We start from the raw sequence: 18,566 nt of genomic DNA on the forward strand, positions 1-18,566 counted from the left end.
TGAGGCTTAGAATTTATTTGGTGCACACAATCATGGTTCTCAGGCGAGGTATCCAAATGACTTTGGTGAGTCCCTATTATTTTTCCCTCAGGCCATTGTGTGTAGTTTTGAGAGAAAATATTTGACAACTATAGGGATGGAATGCCATGAAATTTTCTATAGACATTCACATCTCCCTCAGAATGACTTTGGTAATCTCTTAACTTTTCATGTAGCACCACCATCAGGACAAAATCTCAATTTATACAATGCTTTGGCTCATGATCAAAAACCTGGAAAACTAATAACAGTACCTCGCAAACGGCAGCATGGTATCACAAAGAACACAAAGAAGATTGTGAGCACGGTTCACATGATCTTCTGTTCATTAGCCTGTTAGAACTGTCACTGAGAACACGTAAGCATGAGTACGTACACTGCTGCCCCTGAGTGCAGCCTCATCCTGCCTTTATCAAGTCCAGACTTTTTCAATTCTCCACATTATACCAGGTTTAACAATGAAAGTTCCATCTGTAGATAAGACTTTAGCAAAACAATTTATAATTTCAATTATAAAAAGAAAAAACAAACAAACTTTTTGTCCGATGACATTGTAATCAGTTTTGATGTTGAGGTCACAACTAACAGTTTGGTGCAAAGTCAAAGGCAACGCTGAACACTAGCTGTGGACACTAATTTTTACTCTTTCAATTTATTTTAATTTTAGAGGATATTGGGTCATTAGGACTTCTTCAGATTCATGTAAACAATGTCAGCAAACTGCATTCACTTCAAACACTAAGTCGGAGCTTGTATATTCATATTCATATATTGAACTGACATTCAAAAAATTACCACGGGGGGAAACCATTTCCATTCATCACTTAATATGAACGCTTCCACTAATAGGTTGTAGATTAGATCACTTCAATTTAGGTGTCAAAAACAACCCTCGTTCTCTAGTTATCACAAAGTACAAACAGAAACATGAAGCACTGACACTGTCAAACAATTCCTGGGGAATGGATCCATCTGTCTGCCATCTGCCACTGATCAGGTAATTGGTCCGCTCACGCTGGTTGGTAATGCTAATGCAAAATATGCTGCGGTGGAAACTGATGTCAAATAATGCCTGAAAAACATGTTGTAATGCAGACAATGAACTGGACATAAAGATGGAACGACCGTGGGAGAAGTCTGCATCAGCGTGATCTTTATCTGCTTTAATACCTGAAGGTTTGTAAGGTAAAAAGTAAGTGTAAGGTAAAAAGAATTAAAAAATAAATTTAGGAAACACAGAAGCTGCTTTTTGACTGGCAGTGGTGTCCGCTATCTGTCAAAATCATCACTCGTACTTGCATCTGCATTAGAAAACACGTTTTCCTTTGGTAAATAGCTGTGGGATACAATGGGAATTTAAGCATAAAAATGAATGAAAAAGGGCAGAGACACAGTGAGTTGTTGGTTTCACTTTATACTAACAAATATATGCTGTGAAGAAATGCTCCCACCAAGAACTAATCAAAAATGCTATTTAAGAACAACCTTTCAATGGAAGCAAGCCCATTGAAGCCCATCTCTCTCTCTCATACACACACACACACACACACACACACCTACGCAAATTTGGGGATGTAGTGATATTGATGCAACTTGAAGCACATCAGAAAAGATGCAAGCCATTTGAAAGACTGGGCATCAAATCAACACAGATGTGCATAATCCGTTAGAATTGCTAACCCAAAAAGTAATGAGGGAGCAAATCATATAGAGCTTAACTGCATATAGAGTTTAATTGCTTCAGCCCTCTGGAAAGCATTTCTGACAAAACAAGATCAAAGTTCTCGCCAGCAGAGCTGGAGGTGTTTCCCATGAGTAAAAACAAACGAGGTACAACCCACATTAGGGTAGATTATGACTGGAAATCACACTGCAGACATATCACACTTCAATAACAGCCATCAGTTCTTGCTGTCATGATCCAAATGGAGTGGTGCGGTTTGTTTATTTTTTTTCCACTTCTCAATAAAAATCAAACCGTTCAAGGCTTATTTTCTACTGTGGCTTGTTTATCATAGACAACAATGCAAAGTATAAAAAGTTCAATTTCCAGTAAAGATTGTTGCCTGTTGTAACCTATTTCCTTCATACTTGAAATAACATAGTGTTGTATTGTACTGTGTGGACGTCCTTAGTAATGCATCATCAAAGTGACTTTTGCAGCCATGTTCACTCAAGTGTAACTGTTCACAACGTTGCTCCTGTGGAGAAAATCTGAGTTTATACGACCGTAATCATTACTGACTCAGTTCTGACCAAGAAATTCTGCTATACTGTAATTTACAACGGTCTTAAATAGTCATATCTCATGAAACTGTGGGGCATTTTAGAAACGCAGTTTTTCCCAAATGACGAATTCTGAGTTTTAATTACAGTAAACAAAAACTCAAAAGATACACCTGCAGAAATTAAAGTCTTTCATTATTTTAAAACTCCATGTCTCCCTTCTTAGCCGACCTGACTACCACAACAACCTACATCGGTTCCTATGGCAACTTTAATAAGATAGCTCTTGTAATGACAAAATCTGTATTCTGTAATTATGAGATAAAGATCTTGTAATTATGAGACACAAAGTCACAGCTATGAGATACGGATATATTTTTCTTCTTTGGTGAATTCAATGTGCTTTTGTAGTTGGTAGCTTGTTCAGTGAAGTCAAGAAATGTGACAAATCAAGGTCGTTTATCACGCTGACGCCTGTAATCCTGTAAATCTAATGTAGCCATAGAGGATTTCCTGCTTATTGATCTGGTTTGCTTAGTTGGTGAAGTACAGGGGCAGTTGTGGGCTGCAGGTTACAGACCACACTGTCACCGGTTTGATCGCTGGTACTGCTGAATAAATCTGTATGCGTAAAAGGACGGGAGAACCACCTGAGATGCCCGTGAGCAAGAACCCGACCCACAAACTGCTGTAGTGAAGCTGAACCTAGTTCAGTCCAGCTGACACGTGGAAACGTCCTGTGTGTCTGTCTGCCTATCACCTCCATGTGCAGAAATCCATGGTACAGTTTGTGTGTATGTGTGTTTGACTTGCTGTATGAAACTGCACTGTTGTTATTAAAAGCATTAATGTTTGCATGTTTTTCTTTCGCATACTGAAAAGGAGGATTGGCCGACAAGATGAAAAGGTTTTCAAACACTTGGAAGATAAATGGGCTGAAGGTGCAGGCACTTAGCCACACATTTATATATGAAAGAAAACTCTAAAGTCAAGCACCATCATTTTATTACAAACAGCCAGGAACAGCAGGCAGGCACACGTGGGCTTTACATGACATCTAGTAAAGCACAGACAGTGTCAAGCAAAAATAACATGCACTTGTAAAGCACAGCTAATTTGAATTGAAAGTGCATTATTTACAAAGCCGTAAGAAGAGTGCATTCTCAATTTTGTTGTGTCGCGAAACAGATTTTTCAGCATGGCGGTCCTGAGCAGCACTCAGACTTAGCTCCACCACAGCTGGAAGCAAACAAAATACAAGATCAGGGCAGGTAAGAGGGAGAGCAAACAGGAGAGGGATTGAAAAGAAACGACACAACAGAGCAACAGAATGAGAAGCATTCAGAAAAAAAGATGAGGGAAAAAAAATCTAGCATTAGTTCAGAAACACAAAGCAGTGAGATGAATGTAAGTGCAGGCAGAGAAAAGAGGTGGCAGCAGCAAAGTTAGCACGTGGCAGCAATAATGACCTTCAAATATGTACTTAAGCAGCCCGAGTACAAGGAGTTTACTGGAAAGATTACTGGTAAATAATACGAAGAAGTTTCTGTCCCGGTGATAGAGTTACTTTGAGTCTGTCCTAATTTTGCTCTTGATTTTGCTTCACTTTGTCATATTTGATCTTGGTTTGGTTTAATTATGCTATACAGTACGTTTTTTAGATCTATTCATTCATTCATTCATTAGTATATTAAAGACAGGACTTTTTAATGAACACAGGATGAAATGTGCTCACATGTTTAGACATTAGCTAATGTCACTGCTTCAGCAAGTGTGAAACATAAAGCACACATGCACTGTTATTTCTCTTATTTCATTTAATTGTGTATTCACATATTCAGTAATAATAACAAATCCCTTGCAACAATCACTTGTTGATATGTGCTGTTATATCCAAAATTATTTCACGTACTGTCTTAACCTGAACACAGCCTCATTGATCTTGCAGTTTTTATGAAAGACGTTTAATTACAGTATTTGTTTTCCACGGTTTCATTTCATTTCATTCCAACACATGCACACAGTAGGCTGATGCTGTGCTCCCATTCACCATTTTATTGTAATTATTAGCCATCTGTTAAGTCAAACAATTATTTTTGTGGTTTCTAAAAACAGACTACATTCATTTGTTTGCACATCTGTGTTTTGGCAGAAGAATTTGTTTAGTTGAAAATGATTGTTTGGGAAACGACATGTCAAGTCAAGGATCCTGAAGCAGTAACATGAGATAAACTAAAACTGTGTGAAAAATTGCTTTTGGTTTAAGGTTCATACATAATTTGAATTCCTACAGCTGCTTTTTTCCCACTAATATAATATCCTTAACAGGGTTAAACTTAGCACCCGAGGAGCGACAAGCCCAGTGGCTTCATCCCATATTACCACAGACTGTGCAGATGAATGTGGCCTCTCAGTTCTGTGGCTGCCTGAAACATCACATTCCCAGTGTGCCCCCTGAAGGGCCCGAGGTGAGGACAGGCTATTTTCAGCACCCATATTGCAGCGCTGCCCTCTTCCAACTTGACTGACAGCTCAGTTTGAGGGTGAGAGAAAGGCTTTATGTCGCCTCTGGATGTTCTGCCAATCACAACTGGACCAACTGCTGTTGTTAAGCAATGCGTGAGTAAGTGTGTGTGTGTGTGTGTGTGTGTGTGTGTTGCATGTGTGTCCAGGCTTCTATGTGAATCAGGATTGTAGTGGGTGGAGTTTGGAGGACAGTTTGGAAGCTTGTATGTATTGTTTTGTAATCTGCCTATCAATCTGCAAAGTGCGCTCGTCACATTCACACTGACGAGGAACATACAACCCTCATGAAGATGGACAGATCATGGTCACAACATGGAACACTAAAAACTGAAACTAAAGAGAGTGAGGCCAAAAGTCGAACAGATTCTTTTTCTTCTCCTGACTGATATTCCTGGATATTCTTGTCCTCCCGTTATTAAAAGCAGGTCATGAGATCTTATTATTCTTCCAGTTGCCTGTTAGTTCTTAGATATTATTCATGGTTTACTTTTATCTGCTATATATCTCGAAGATCTTTTCACCTTCTCTGAGCTCTGAGATTAAAAATGCACAGGCTTATTGAAAGCTGACAGTACAGTACAGTACAGGAGTATACAGCAGTGAAACACAAAAGGGGCAAATCAATAAATATCAAAAGCATTTTTGAAAAACTAATTAAAAAAAACTTCATAATGCATAATGTCTTATAACAACAGTCATAAAGCATATTCTCTATAATCATAACAATTAATACCAGGTCAAGTATCATAAAGGTTAATCCTTTGTACATTAAAGGTTATAATTTGTGCTGCTTTCTGTAATCCAGCTGGGTGGAAAGTAGATTTATGGTTTATCATAACACTTTAATAACAGCACATTTTCTGCGCCTGTTTAAATTGACGTCTGTCAAGTCCCATGAAATAAATCTCAACAATCTCTCAGGCTGGTTTGTGCAAACTGAGTTCATTTTAAACTTGAATTAATCCTTGATTTATCCAACAGTTCTTTCCAGCTACAATTTTTTCCTTAGTTTTGTACTGAGGGATGTTTGAAACTTGAAACTTTCTCTTTTGAATTTTGATGTAGTCCTCTCCACTGTACAATCAAATAAATATGTTGCTCCAGTCTATTTGATTATAGAGTAGTCACTGAAAATCTTGTTTTCATTGCACATTGGTGCAAGCACATTAATGCATGCTCTCTGAGATGGATATCACTGATCTTTCTGTCTACAGATGTTTCGAGTTGAAAGAACAGATTTTGTAGAGATTTGAGAGATGATACATTGCTGTACACACTTACTGTCTATGTAATCTGGCTCTCATTTTTTTTTCTAAATAACAATATCTAATATATTTAACAACATAATTTCAACACTGTGTTGGCTCTATGTCTGTTTCATATCAGAAAAAAACCAGTATGTTATCTGGGGACCTGAGAGTTTTATCTATAAAAAAAACTAGAAGCATTTCAGGAATAATAAGTCTACATAATTTATTTTTGAATAAATAAATTATGCTGAGTAATTCTGTGAGTTTTCCCCTCACTGACTGAGGGTGTGGAAGTTTATTTGCTCCTTTGCAGGAGACTGATGGGACTTCTGGGACACTTGAGGTGTGTGATATGAATGTGGTTACCAGCACAGATTTCCTTGAGCAGTAAAAATTTCCTTTAACAGTAAATCAATACAATTACATGGTATTGTGTTGTATTCTATACCATGTGTCAAATACATTCTATCAAATTTAAACTTAAAGTAAACAGAACAACACAGAACGTCTTGATTATTGTATACGCAGAGAGGTGCACAGATAATTAAAGGCGTACTATCTGGTATATGCACAGGCTCTCTGTAATTTGAAAATGACTCTGTCCCTCAAAAAAATAAATCTAACTCATGGAGCTGCAGCAGAAAAAAAACTGGGAATTTAATTCCACCTGGACTTTAAATCTTCTCATTGGCTTCCAGGTATAAAAGAGATGTTAAGGTGCTGCCGCTGGTTTATAAATCATGAGTGGCAATGAGCCAAAATACATTTATGATGTGCTTGAGGAATGTTAACCCAGCAGGTCACTTAGATCTTCAAGAGCAGTCAGCTGGCTGTGCCTTTAGAGTAAGAAACAAACTCAGTGAGGCTGTATTTAGACATGATGCTGCACAAGGAACATTTCCTTTTTTTAATTTCCTCTTTCCCCCTCTCTCTTTGATTCATTTTCTCTTCTGCACTTTTGTTTACTTCATCAAACTTGGGGTCAGTGTAACTGTACTCTAACTTTATTTTTTTTAATCACACTTTTGTTATTTATTTATTTTGTCTATTTAGGCACTGAAATATTATCTTATTTTAGGTTGCTTTGCTCTGTTGCTTCCTTTCACTTGCTTTTGTTGGTTTTATTTGAGCGCCTTAAATTGGACTCTTTGAATTATCTTTGTGTCTAAAAGAAATAAACGTGATTTCCTTCAGCTGCTGCACAACGATGAATGCTTGACGGGGCATTATTTCGATAGGATGAAAAGCACAGCATTATATGGCTTTATAACTGGTGTGTGCATAGGCATATAAATTTGCAAAAATTTGCAAAAAAAAAAGACTGAGCAAACAAAGTAGAAAACAGGTTCTTCGTTCTTGGTGACTCAAAAACTGGCCGTGGTTTATTTAGGATACTCCAGTGTTTACATTCAGCCATAACATAATTATTTGTTACTGAAAAGTGATGCACATATTGCAAAAGTCAGTATAATCCTGAAAAAGGGCTACAAGCAGTCTTCTGTGGATCTGCAAGACAAAAATATAATATAGGATACTGTAATCCAGACTAATTATGTTGTACTTCCTCTGCATAGATTTGTCAATATTTGAAAGGTCATTGTTATCAACTCTTACCACTCATTCTGAACTGGGCCCAAAAATTAGAAGCTTGGGAAAAGTAGGACCATGAGAAGATGAGTCTAAACGTTGGAGTGTTGAAAACAAGTTTGTTCTAACATACTGAGTCATATTATGTCAGCAGTGTCTTCAAATGTGACATGAAATACGGTGTGAAGAATACTGTATCTAAGAATAACAGTCTAAATGACTGAGGGACAGTACTTCCTACATCGTCCCCTGTCAGCCATCCAGTCACTCCATCAACGTAATAGTGCTGGAGATATTAAATTTCAAGGTTTAATCCACTGGTGTCAGATTGTAATATACAAGAAAATGTATGAGTGTTTTGTCTGCAGGTTGAGTGAAAATTGCTCCATTATCCAGACATGAGTTAGTCCATCATCAGCTTGTCCATAAAATGAGCCCTTCACAGCATGGGATGCAATCTCTGTCTGGACCGACTGGTCAAACTGTCCAATCACTTCATTTTGAAATGTGTCTGAAAGCCAATTATCTATTGAACTCATTCTCCCTCAAACAGAGATTTAATGTGCATTGAAGCATTAGTTCATACAGTGCAGCATCATGGCTCCTGTCACCTCTGAAAGCAGTTCACATGTGACCCAGAAAAAGAACTCGCTTGAAGAATAGAGGATGGTCATTGACATTCCATTATTCTGAATCATCATACCTTTGGATTTACCATGTTCTGCTGCCTTGGGTCAGTTTGTAAATCCCAGTTTTATAGAGGTTATCCAATCCAACCTCAAGTATCTTGATACACAAATGAAGAATATGAAGGGCAAAGGTTTGGTTTTGACTTGGGCACATTTTTTTATTGGATGTGTAATTTGCACAGTTTTGTGCTGCATCCTCTCTTCATCTTTTTTCTCTTCCATATTAACACATGCCCACGTACATGTACAAAATGAATAGCTTGGCTGTCAAAGTGAAAAGTCAGTTCATGTATTGGAAAGTTTTCACTTTGATTTAATTTGTATCATTTCCTCTTGTAGAATATTTTACCTTTGGATTGCTGTCTGTTTTCACTGGATGGACAGCAGATGATGGAGTGACACAGACGGATAGAACAAGAGGAGGAAGGCCAGTGGGAGGCGAGAGGATGACATATATGAGGTGTGCCCTGGTTTTCGCGTGTGAATAGTAAACAGCAGTAAAGATAAAAAAAAACTTAACAACTAAAAAAACAGATGTAAAAAAAAAATCAGCTTTCAAATGTAATTTCTACAAATGTAAGGATATGTCGCACAGCGAGCTGCTCTGTTGTCGATCTCCTCTGAACACTGCCCGCCATCTTGGTGTTTCATACATTAACATAGACACACACACACACACACACACTCCAGACACACAGTCCCCCTATCTCTTACTCTGCTGCCAAAAGCTGTCAGGAAGATCAAAGTGCGTAAATGTGTTTGATGGAATACTCCACTTTCTTCATTTACCACATAGACAGGCTTTGACTTGAAAGAGTTTTCATTGAAATGAACTTGATGCCAGGGTGCATTTCCAAACAGGAGAGGATATTGGGAGGAAAAAGATAGTAGATAGCTGTGTGAGTGCGCCGAGCTTGTGTGCTAAGGCTGCTCCTCACTTCCTTCTATTATAATTTGTGGTATCAGCTTTCAGTACAATGCAGGGCTCAGAATCCAGCTGAAAGGTGGTATAGATAAGCTTTACATTGTTAAAGAAAAAAAATCCCAATTCTTCTTGAATATCAAGAGGCATCACATTCTTGTTCAGGTGCTATAAATGTGATATGAATCAGGTTTCATGTAAAATGTCAGTGTTTGGTTGCTTTTGCGTCTTTACTCTGTTTAGGTTGTCTTTCCTCAAGTGTTGCCTCTTTCTCTCATTTCTGTCTTACTTCTTCCCTTTTATCATGATCATCACCACCTCTAACACGCTAACACCTTCTTCGTCCTTCATGTAACCTGTTAAGAAAGCCCCCTTTCGGTCATCCCTCAGGGTAATTTAGTGGGCGGGCCACCCGTGTCAATGAACAAACCCCAACTGTTTCTTCCCTTCATTAGTAAAACTTTGACATGAGAAGAAACCATGACAACCACCACAGAACAGTGGCAGCGGCTGTGTCACATGAGAAAGAAAAGAGAAGGATCCCCAGTGTAAGACGCTGCCTGTGTGTGTGTATACATCTGTATGTGTGTGTGTGTGTGTGTGAGGGGGCAGCTATCTCCTGTTAATTAGCCCACACATCTTCTTTGGTCTTACTGATCAATAGCTTTGATGGCTGTTAATAAGGAGTCAGGAGTATAAGTGCTTTATTTTGAGTTAATTGAGAAAAGAGGACAAATGTGTTAGCAGAATGTGCCAGCCACTGGTGTTTACTAAACTTACACAGCTTACACTCACACAAACCCTTACACACTGTTAAACACCATATTGTGTCCTATATTCAACTTGAGATCTTGTGTTCAAGAGCAAACCGTCTTATTGCCATTCATCATAGTTAGGTGATCATTTGGACACATTACAGTCCTTCTCAGTCCTTTAACCATCAAAGGACTGAAGCACCAGAGAAAGTAACTTAAGCTGCAGTTACACGCACATTATTTCTTTCTGACTGAAGATTTTGGGTCAGTTGTTTACACGGGATGACTCTTTTATTCTGTTTGGGCTTTTAAACTGATTAGAATCGGAATATAAGGCCCCATGTAAATATACTTTGTGTTGCAAAAACCTTTGGTCACATGTTGGTCACCACCATCAGCAAACTTCTCCCAGGAACAGCTGGACATTCGACAGATTTTATTGATGGGAGGTTTGTATTTCGCTCATGAGAAGAAGAGGTTTAAGTTTGTATAAATGGTTTGCAGCTAAAATGTGTAACAACTGGAGTACATCATAAATGGCATGGAAGCACTTGCTGTTATTTGAAAAAGGCCATAGTCTTTGATGGCTGCCTTACAGAGCTTCAGGTGGGTGGGTAATGTATGGATTTTTTTCATAGATTTTTTTTTGAGTCCTTGGAAGATCAATAAGCAATGGGCAATGTCTAATAGCAACCACCTGTCACTGATGGGTGACCAGTAGTAGCCTAATTACTGCAGTGCATGGAAATTTCATGGTTTAGTACTGTGTGATTTCAGTGCATGTTATGCAATAACTCAAAATTTAGAAAGGGTAAACTGTAAACTGTATAACTGATCACTCTGAATGTGCTGTAGACTCAGTGGGCTGCCAAAGGGTAAACAAAAAAATCTGTTATTTTCAGTATTTTTACTTTTACTTTGAAGTTGTAAAACAAAGACAAGTAAAAATGACATGGAATGGAAAAAGTAAACATGTCCCCTAGTTGTGTCACTGTTGACTTTTTCAGTGTTTAACAAAGACCATGATTCTAACTAAATATTCTGAGCTGCCTAAAGATAACTGAAAAAAGTTAATCATGCTTTAGTTGCCACAGGCAGCACCGGCCCTAATTTTCCGAACCATCTTTGCATGCATTCACTTTCATGCTTATGAACATGTATTTTATTTGAGTCAAATTCATTGAGCCAGAAATTACAATGCTGCAGATTTTTCTGTGTTCCCATTAGTGTGTAAGTCCAAAGCAATTAACAGTCAACCTACAGTGCATGCTGCTTTACTGGTAATACTTTCCATAGGCTCCGTTTATCTTATTGTAAATGTAATCAGCCACACTGCAGCTCTGTTTAAATGCTTGTCTGTTTCCTGTAAGCGCTACATCTGTTGTAAACTCATCATGTCCTGTTTCCTTTCATTTTAGCCCCCGCATCACTCTCGTACTGTGGCTCTTTGTCCTCGCCTCTGTGCTAACATATGCTCTTTTGATGCTATTTCGTCTTGTAGTCACGCTGGTTAGTAGCATAGGTGCGATGGGCTTAAAATAGAGCTGCCACACTGGATTCACACACAACATATTAACATTTATATTCCAGCTTTGTATAGTACGGCTGCCCCATGCATGTTAGAGGGCTGTGAGAATCGCTCGACAATGGTTTGATGCTATCATTGTTTGAGATGACTCACCAGCCAGGATGTGAATGGTCTTTAGATGCCAATGGTTTCATTCAGATGAGTGAACTTCTCTAAATCAGCGTAAATGTTCAAAGTCTAAACATGCAGTTACGACAAGTTTTGTTTGGCGGAAAAAAAAGACAGTGAAAACAAGGGCCCCACAGACCTCATTTACTTTTTTAATAGAATCCCTAATCAGAGATAAAAAGAATAATGGAGGCTTCAGGCAGCTTGAGTGTTTGGAGGGCTTAATGAGATAACAGAGGATCTATGCACAAACAACACCAATTTTCAGAGGAGAGGAAACAACTAGGATGTGTGTGTGTGTGTGTGTGTGTGTGTGTGTGTGTGTCGGGGGGGTGAAAACAAACAAATAAAATGAGGGCAAAGGAAATTCATTCTAAGGCTGATTTGTTTGCATAATCTACAATAAGCCAGGTTTCAGGATGTTTGTTGCCTCTGACTGATTCAGAATTTAGAGACATTTTATGAGTCACATACATCACATGCAAAACAGATGTCAGATTAAACCTACTCACTTGAACAGACAGCCATAAGTAGACTGAACATTAACGCTTATTTTCAAAAATGGAGACTGCACCAATCAATAAGAGCCGAAGTCATGACACCACTGTCGATCTAGCCTCAGTGCCACTAACTCCAGTAACACAGTGCAACCTCTTATTCAGAATTTCTTTTGTCTGTCTCACTGAAAAACTGAACCGTGTTCCTGGAGTTTACTTTCCACATCCATAAGACAAATCAGCATCCACTACAGCACTTGGAGGTGATAAAGTCAAACAATGATTATTTTGTGAGCACAGGAAAAAAAATTCAAATTCAAATTCAAAATTTGATTTAATCCACATCCATAAAATTTCACCGAAGCTTTCTACTTAGGTCAGTTTCCGTTTTCTTTCTTTCTTTTTTCTTTTTTTTAGTTGCACTCTCTGCTGTCTGAAAACCTTCCCATCGTTTCTGCTTCTCTGTCCTGCTGTTAGTACAAACACAAAATCATACGAACAACATCGTTTCTTGATCCCTCTTTCAGTCTCATGTTTGTGAGGCGGTAAACACTTTCTCTACTGAACAGACAAGACAGATCCAAGCTGCTTTAAAGCTCATTTTGCATCCACGTTTTGTTCAGAGGCTTCTTTTTGTGCCGCTGAAACAGCTGGACCACTTCACGTTCGGATTCAGAGGTGTAAGAAACAGTGTAAACAATACATGAGTAGGCATCAATAACAAGCTGTACTGCCCATGTTTGCATTCCAGCATCATAAGAGATCTCTGTTTTACTGTTTTACCCAAGCACCTTTATTTTTTGTGACTTTTTTTTATAAGCTTCTTCAAACAACACTTGATCAACACGTGTTGCTTCAGATAAATGAATCAAATGTCTGTGAAGTGGCCATCATTTCAGCCTCTGCAAGATTTCCTCAGCTTCCTCTTTTTCCATGCATCATGGAATTGGTTTGTCATTTTCACTTCTTTATTGTGCCAAGTGTTGTTGCCATTGTGTTAAACTTTAACCTCTGCTTGCTAATCGGAAAGTTACCTCGTGTAATGAATGCTTTGTCACTTTGTCAGTGGATGTGTTATAATCAAGCAGTCTGTTCTTAATCTGGACCCAAATGCAACACTCAGAGGACGAAGTGCTAATTTCAACAGAGAGTCAAAGTCTCTAGGTCTGAGGTGGACAGGCAGAAGCAAGCTGGCGTAGACAGAGTCTAGGGAAATCCTGGCCTGTGCTTCAGGGTGAGTGAAGAAGTGTCCAAAGACAAGATGAGCAGGACAAGGCTCAGAGTGTGGGTGGTTGAGTGTGGGTGATTCTGCAGTACAGGTAAGCGAATACAGGTAAGTAATCTACAAAATAAATCGAGAGTTTCCCCAAGAAGGTAAGTCAAATCACGACAAAGTCAGCCAACTTCCTCTGACGAGGCAGGTAAGGTCTGATGAACTGGTGAGGAGTGGAGTGAATTGCCAGTCTTAAGTAGTCACAGGTGGGAGGTGGGGTAATGACGAGATTCAAATCAGGTGTGCAGGTGAATTGGAGGGAAACACAGGTCCCCACGTTTTGTTCTGACAAACACACATATACATAAGACAAACAGGTACAGAAAACACAAAAGGACAAACAACTCACACCAAGTGGGGGAGCACAGAAAAGACAGAAGGTGAAGGAAGAAGGCCCTGCCTAATCCTAACAGGACCATGCTGCTGCACACTGCAAACAATGTCATGCATTTCCTTGTCACTGGCAGGTGGAATTTCTCATATTTTAACTTTAGGAGCATTTTTTTCTACCCAGCAAAGTACATATGTATGAGGTGAACCATGTGCTTCCAACTGATTCAGCTGGTGACATGTTGACTTCTTTCAAAAAGACATGGAGGCAATGATCAAATGTTCTTGCATCTGTAACAGCATTTCTCCTCAACAGACTGCATCTCTGAGTCATCAAAATTCCTGCTCACACTGTCTTGCTCAAGAAGACTCTCAATCAATGCTTTCCACCTCGAATTGGCAGAAGAGACAGAACAAAACCATGTTGGAATTCCAAGTTGTCTGACTATTGCAAACAGATCTTTCTGAACACTCTGCCTAAAACTCCACCTCAGGTGGATTTGAGAAACTTCTCTTTGAGAAACTTATATTCTTCATCAAAGTTGAGAATCTTCTGAAGAGACTGTTGGTTCGTCAGCGTCTCAGATGTAATGTTAGCACTGTGATTTGTAGACTTTCCTCAAAAAAGCGATGGACACATTGGATGTAACCTCTACCACGAGGGAATAGATTTGGGAAACACTTTGCTTCGTTTGTTTCATCACGTCGTACTTTGACAAGACCGTTCCCTTCAGTTGGCCAGTTGACAATACTCTAATTGAGATTCTGTTTAGTTAATAATTATTGGTGATTAACAAAATGTTTCTTTGATAGAGATGTTTTAGAAAAGCTGTGGCCTTGCTTCCCGCTCTCAGTCTGCTCGACTTTGTTTACGCTGTCAGGCTGTCCTGAGTGGAAGCTGTTACAAATTGGTAAGGAAGCCAAGTGAAGAAGAGGATTACAGAGCAGTTATTTTATTTGTGCAGAGGAACAAGAGACAGAGTACAGAATTAAACTGTTTGTCTTTGGAGTAGATCTTAGCAGTGTGATAATGTGCTTAAGAAGTCTGGTAAGCCCTTTTATCCCAAAAGCTTAATATCCATAATGTCTATGGGAGTGACGTACTGCACAGTGTGAAAATAAAGATCATATTCATTTAAATTAGGCCAGATTTTGCTTCACATAAAGACATCTTATTTTAAATGTCAGTTAAGTGAGGTGTCCTAAGACATTTGTACTTTAAGTTGGCCAGAGTGACAGTTTGGCTCCCCACTCTACAACACTGCTGCTGAAACTATTGAACATGTGTGATAATGATCAGGAATTCACAGAAGAGGCTGGGAGTGCGGGATGGCAATTAAACCAGGGTGCGCTGACGTTATCACAACAGAGGGAAGACAAGACAATCATGACCCTGCTGATGTTCAGATCCTGAAACCTCACCTGGGTCAATCTGATCAACTGTTTTATCAGCTAGTGATCTCGACCATAGCCAAACCAGTGTAATGAAGCTTCACGTCAGGAACAGATCTGATAGAGGCAAGAAATACTCAACATTCAACAACATATCAATGCATATGCTCAAAATTACGCTAACTGGCCAAGAGGCACACTTCGTCATTTGTATGTTCATTTATTCATGCGTGATGTCAGATCCCTGTGAATACATTTTGACAAAGGTGTGACCAAACCACCCAGAAGTCTGTGCTTGCTGACAGCTGTCTCACCCTGCTAATGAGCCTCACCATGGGGGAAGGGGGCCCAGGGGATTTTTCTTGGTTTGTTTGCCCTGAGTTGAAACTCTAAATGAATCCCTCCTCTCAAATCCCACTTCTTTTTGCTGGACCTTAACACCATCCACCCTAATGGCTTTGGTAGCAAATTCTACGAAGGAAATACATTTTGGGCAAAGAAATCCAAAGGTGAGGTGAGGAAAAATAATAAGAAGAATAAAAAAAATCCACAGCAAGACGCACAACTTATTTTAATTTATTTGAAGTCATGTTTGTATCCAGCTGATGAATGCACATCCCTTTTGTTTCAACTCTGAGTTGATTTCCACCATTTCCTGAATGTCTTTGCAATTCCCTTCATCAGCTACTTGCTAATATTGACTGCGGTGTGGTGCCAGGCAGGTAGCATTCTGGGTTTATCAGGACTTATCCTCAAAAAATAGTTTCCAGCTGCTTCTCAAAATAAATCATGCACTAAATTCATTGTACAGTTTAAAAAGTTCATAGTACAGAGTTGATGGTAATTCTCTGTGGGTTCATCACTTGATTTACTATAAATATAAGAACTGTTGAGCTTTAATTAAAAGATTTAAATGAACATTTTTCTACCAATTTTAGTCAATTCACTGCCTGTTCGTTTTGTAACAGAGGACTGAAATCTCTGAACTATCCTAAGACACCTTTATTTATTTATTTATTTATTGCACAGAGCACAAACACACCTAATGGCTGAGAGAGATATCCACTGACCTCTGACCCTACTGTTTTCCTCCTTGGAGCTAATGTTTGTGGGCTACCCTCTGGGGCTTATCATTAGTTCTCCAGGGTGGAAGCTCAGACAGAATCACTGGGCTGCATTTGCATTGATTGAGCAGAAATTTCCATTTGACGCTGGAGTGGTAATTGAGGAAACTGCTGTCTCCAGTGTTATAATTAGAAAGAAGGAAGAAGAGGTGAGTTTTAAGCCACTGATTTTCTAATTATAAAACTGTCACACCACCACTGAATATTTACAGTTGCAGACATTATTTACAAGATATGCCACATTTGCTTGGTGCATGAAAATGTGTGTTTTGTCATATTTTGTACTGTCACTCATAGCAGATTGTTCTCATTGAAGAGATGACTACAGGAGGAAATCCAAAAAGCTACAAACTCTTATCTGGCTCAAAAGGTAAACAAACAAATAAAGTCTTTAACTTCGTGAAAAATATGGCAATCAAGAGTTAGGAGAGTTTTTCAGAAAACTAATAATGCACAGTGGTTTACTTCAGAATGGGACAGGCACACTACAGCGCTAGGGGGAGCACTTACAGTCATTTTTTTGCCGCCATAAATCTCATACAAAACCCCTGTGACAGCTGTCAGAAGCTATACAGGACCTCAGCAGCGAGAAATCTCTGTGCACTTGTGCAGGTGTGTGCATGTGACTCATAGGCCTCCTGTCCTCAAGCCCCCAGGGTCTTGACCCTGCCAGTCCCAGGAGACAGCACTGGGCTCTTAACACTGGGCCTAAACTAAATTATTATATAATGCACAACAACGCAACAATGATTGAAGAATTTGAACAAGGATTGGAAAAAAAATGTTCTACCAGTTCAGTCAGTTTCAACAAAAATACAGCAGCAATGTCACAGAACTGCAGCCTGATGCGAATAATGCAGAGACTGATGGACTAATTTAGATGAGATCCCTCTCATGCACAACATTATTGCTCTGGACAAATAACTACAACTCTGACCTTTTGGAATAGGGCTGATTTGTTGCTGTCTTCTTGTGATTGGAGGAAATACATTTGTTTGCCCTTTAATTAAAAAGCAGGTTGCAGGTTTTTTTCTTTTTTTTTTTTTATACAACCCATAGGGTCATCTCCCAAAATAGTGCCTCTCTGGCAGCAGGCTTCATCGTCATGGTTACCATAATAAACATGTGGTCAAGCTTATGGAACGGTCACAGTTTGGTTACTTCCTTAAACACTTCTTCAGACGTGTTTAAGGTAAATCTGAAATATTTCTAAATGCTGAGTGTAATTTTCTTCCTGTCTGGACAAATGGATAAACACAGGGCTGAAAATGGTGAGGACATTTGCTGAACAAATACATGACTATAATCCAACACTATACCATTCTTTGATATATTAGGATTATACTGCTTGATGGTAAACAACAGATGGCATGGGGATGTAGAGAAGAGCAGTACAGAAAGTGATGTTTACAACTGCTGCATAAAGGAGCAACAAGCAAAAGCTTAAAAATAAAACAATGAGCAGGGTCTTAATATAAATGTCACATGGTGATAATCAGTTCAAACTAACTGCAGGATTATCAAAGGAACATCATTTCTCAGCAGTCTGAATATATATGTATATATGGTTTGCACTATCAAAACAAAAGGGGACAAAAGGGTTATTAGTGAATGTTCAGCCTTATATCATTGTAAATGAAATATCTTGGCTGAACGGCAGAAGCCATTTGATGATGTGATTTTGGGGTCAGATAAGTTTTTACTGGCATATTTCTCTAGTTTGCAGAATTTTACAGATTAAAAGACTCACTGATTAGAAATGGGTTGCAGACCTACGTGCCACTGGGCGCAACAACCTACAGATTTGAGCACACATTTGTTGAGGTGTTTGAATATGACGACATAAATCAATACTTTAACTTGTAAAATTACTCAGACAAAGTTAACATGAGTGTAACAGAAAGACACACCGACCGCACACTGCTCTCACTGTAGGTAAGGACAAGTAATTAATCCATAATCCGGCACAGGCCATGATATTTTATAATTAAGCACAGTTAAGGTTCATCTTGTCGGCAGATTTTTCTGTAGTCAATTATAAACTGTTCTACTTTAGAAGTAAAGAGGCTTATTTTGTAATTCCAGGAATCTGAGAAAGTATTTTTACTATTTACTTACCTATACTACCTATACATAACAGTTAGCAGAAGTTGGAAAGAGAAAAGTTGAAGAGAGACAGACCCATTATATCAAATGATTGTAAGGAAAGTTAACTGCAGCTAACTGTTGTTTTCTAAAGAAACAGACCACAGCTGTCAAC

Source organism: Toxotes jaculatrix, chromosome 11 (genome assembly GCF_017976425.1).
Source record: "Toxotes jaculatrix isolate fToxJac2 chromosome 11, fToxJac2.pri, whole genome shotgun sequence".
NCBI lineage: Eukaryota > Metazoa > Chordata > Actinopteri > Toxotidae > Toxotes > Toxotes jaculatrix.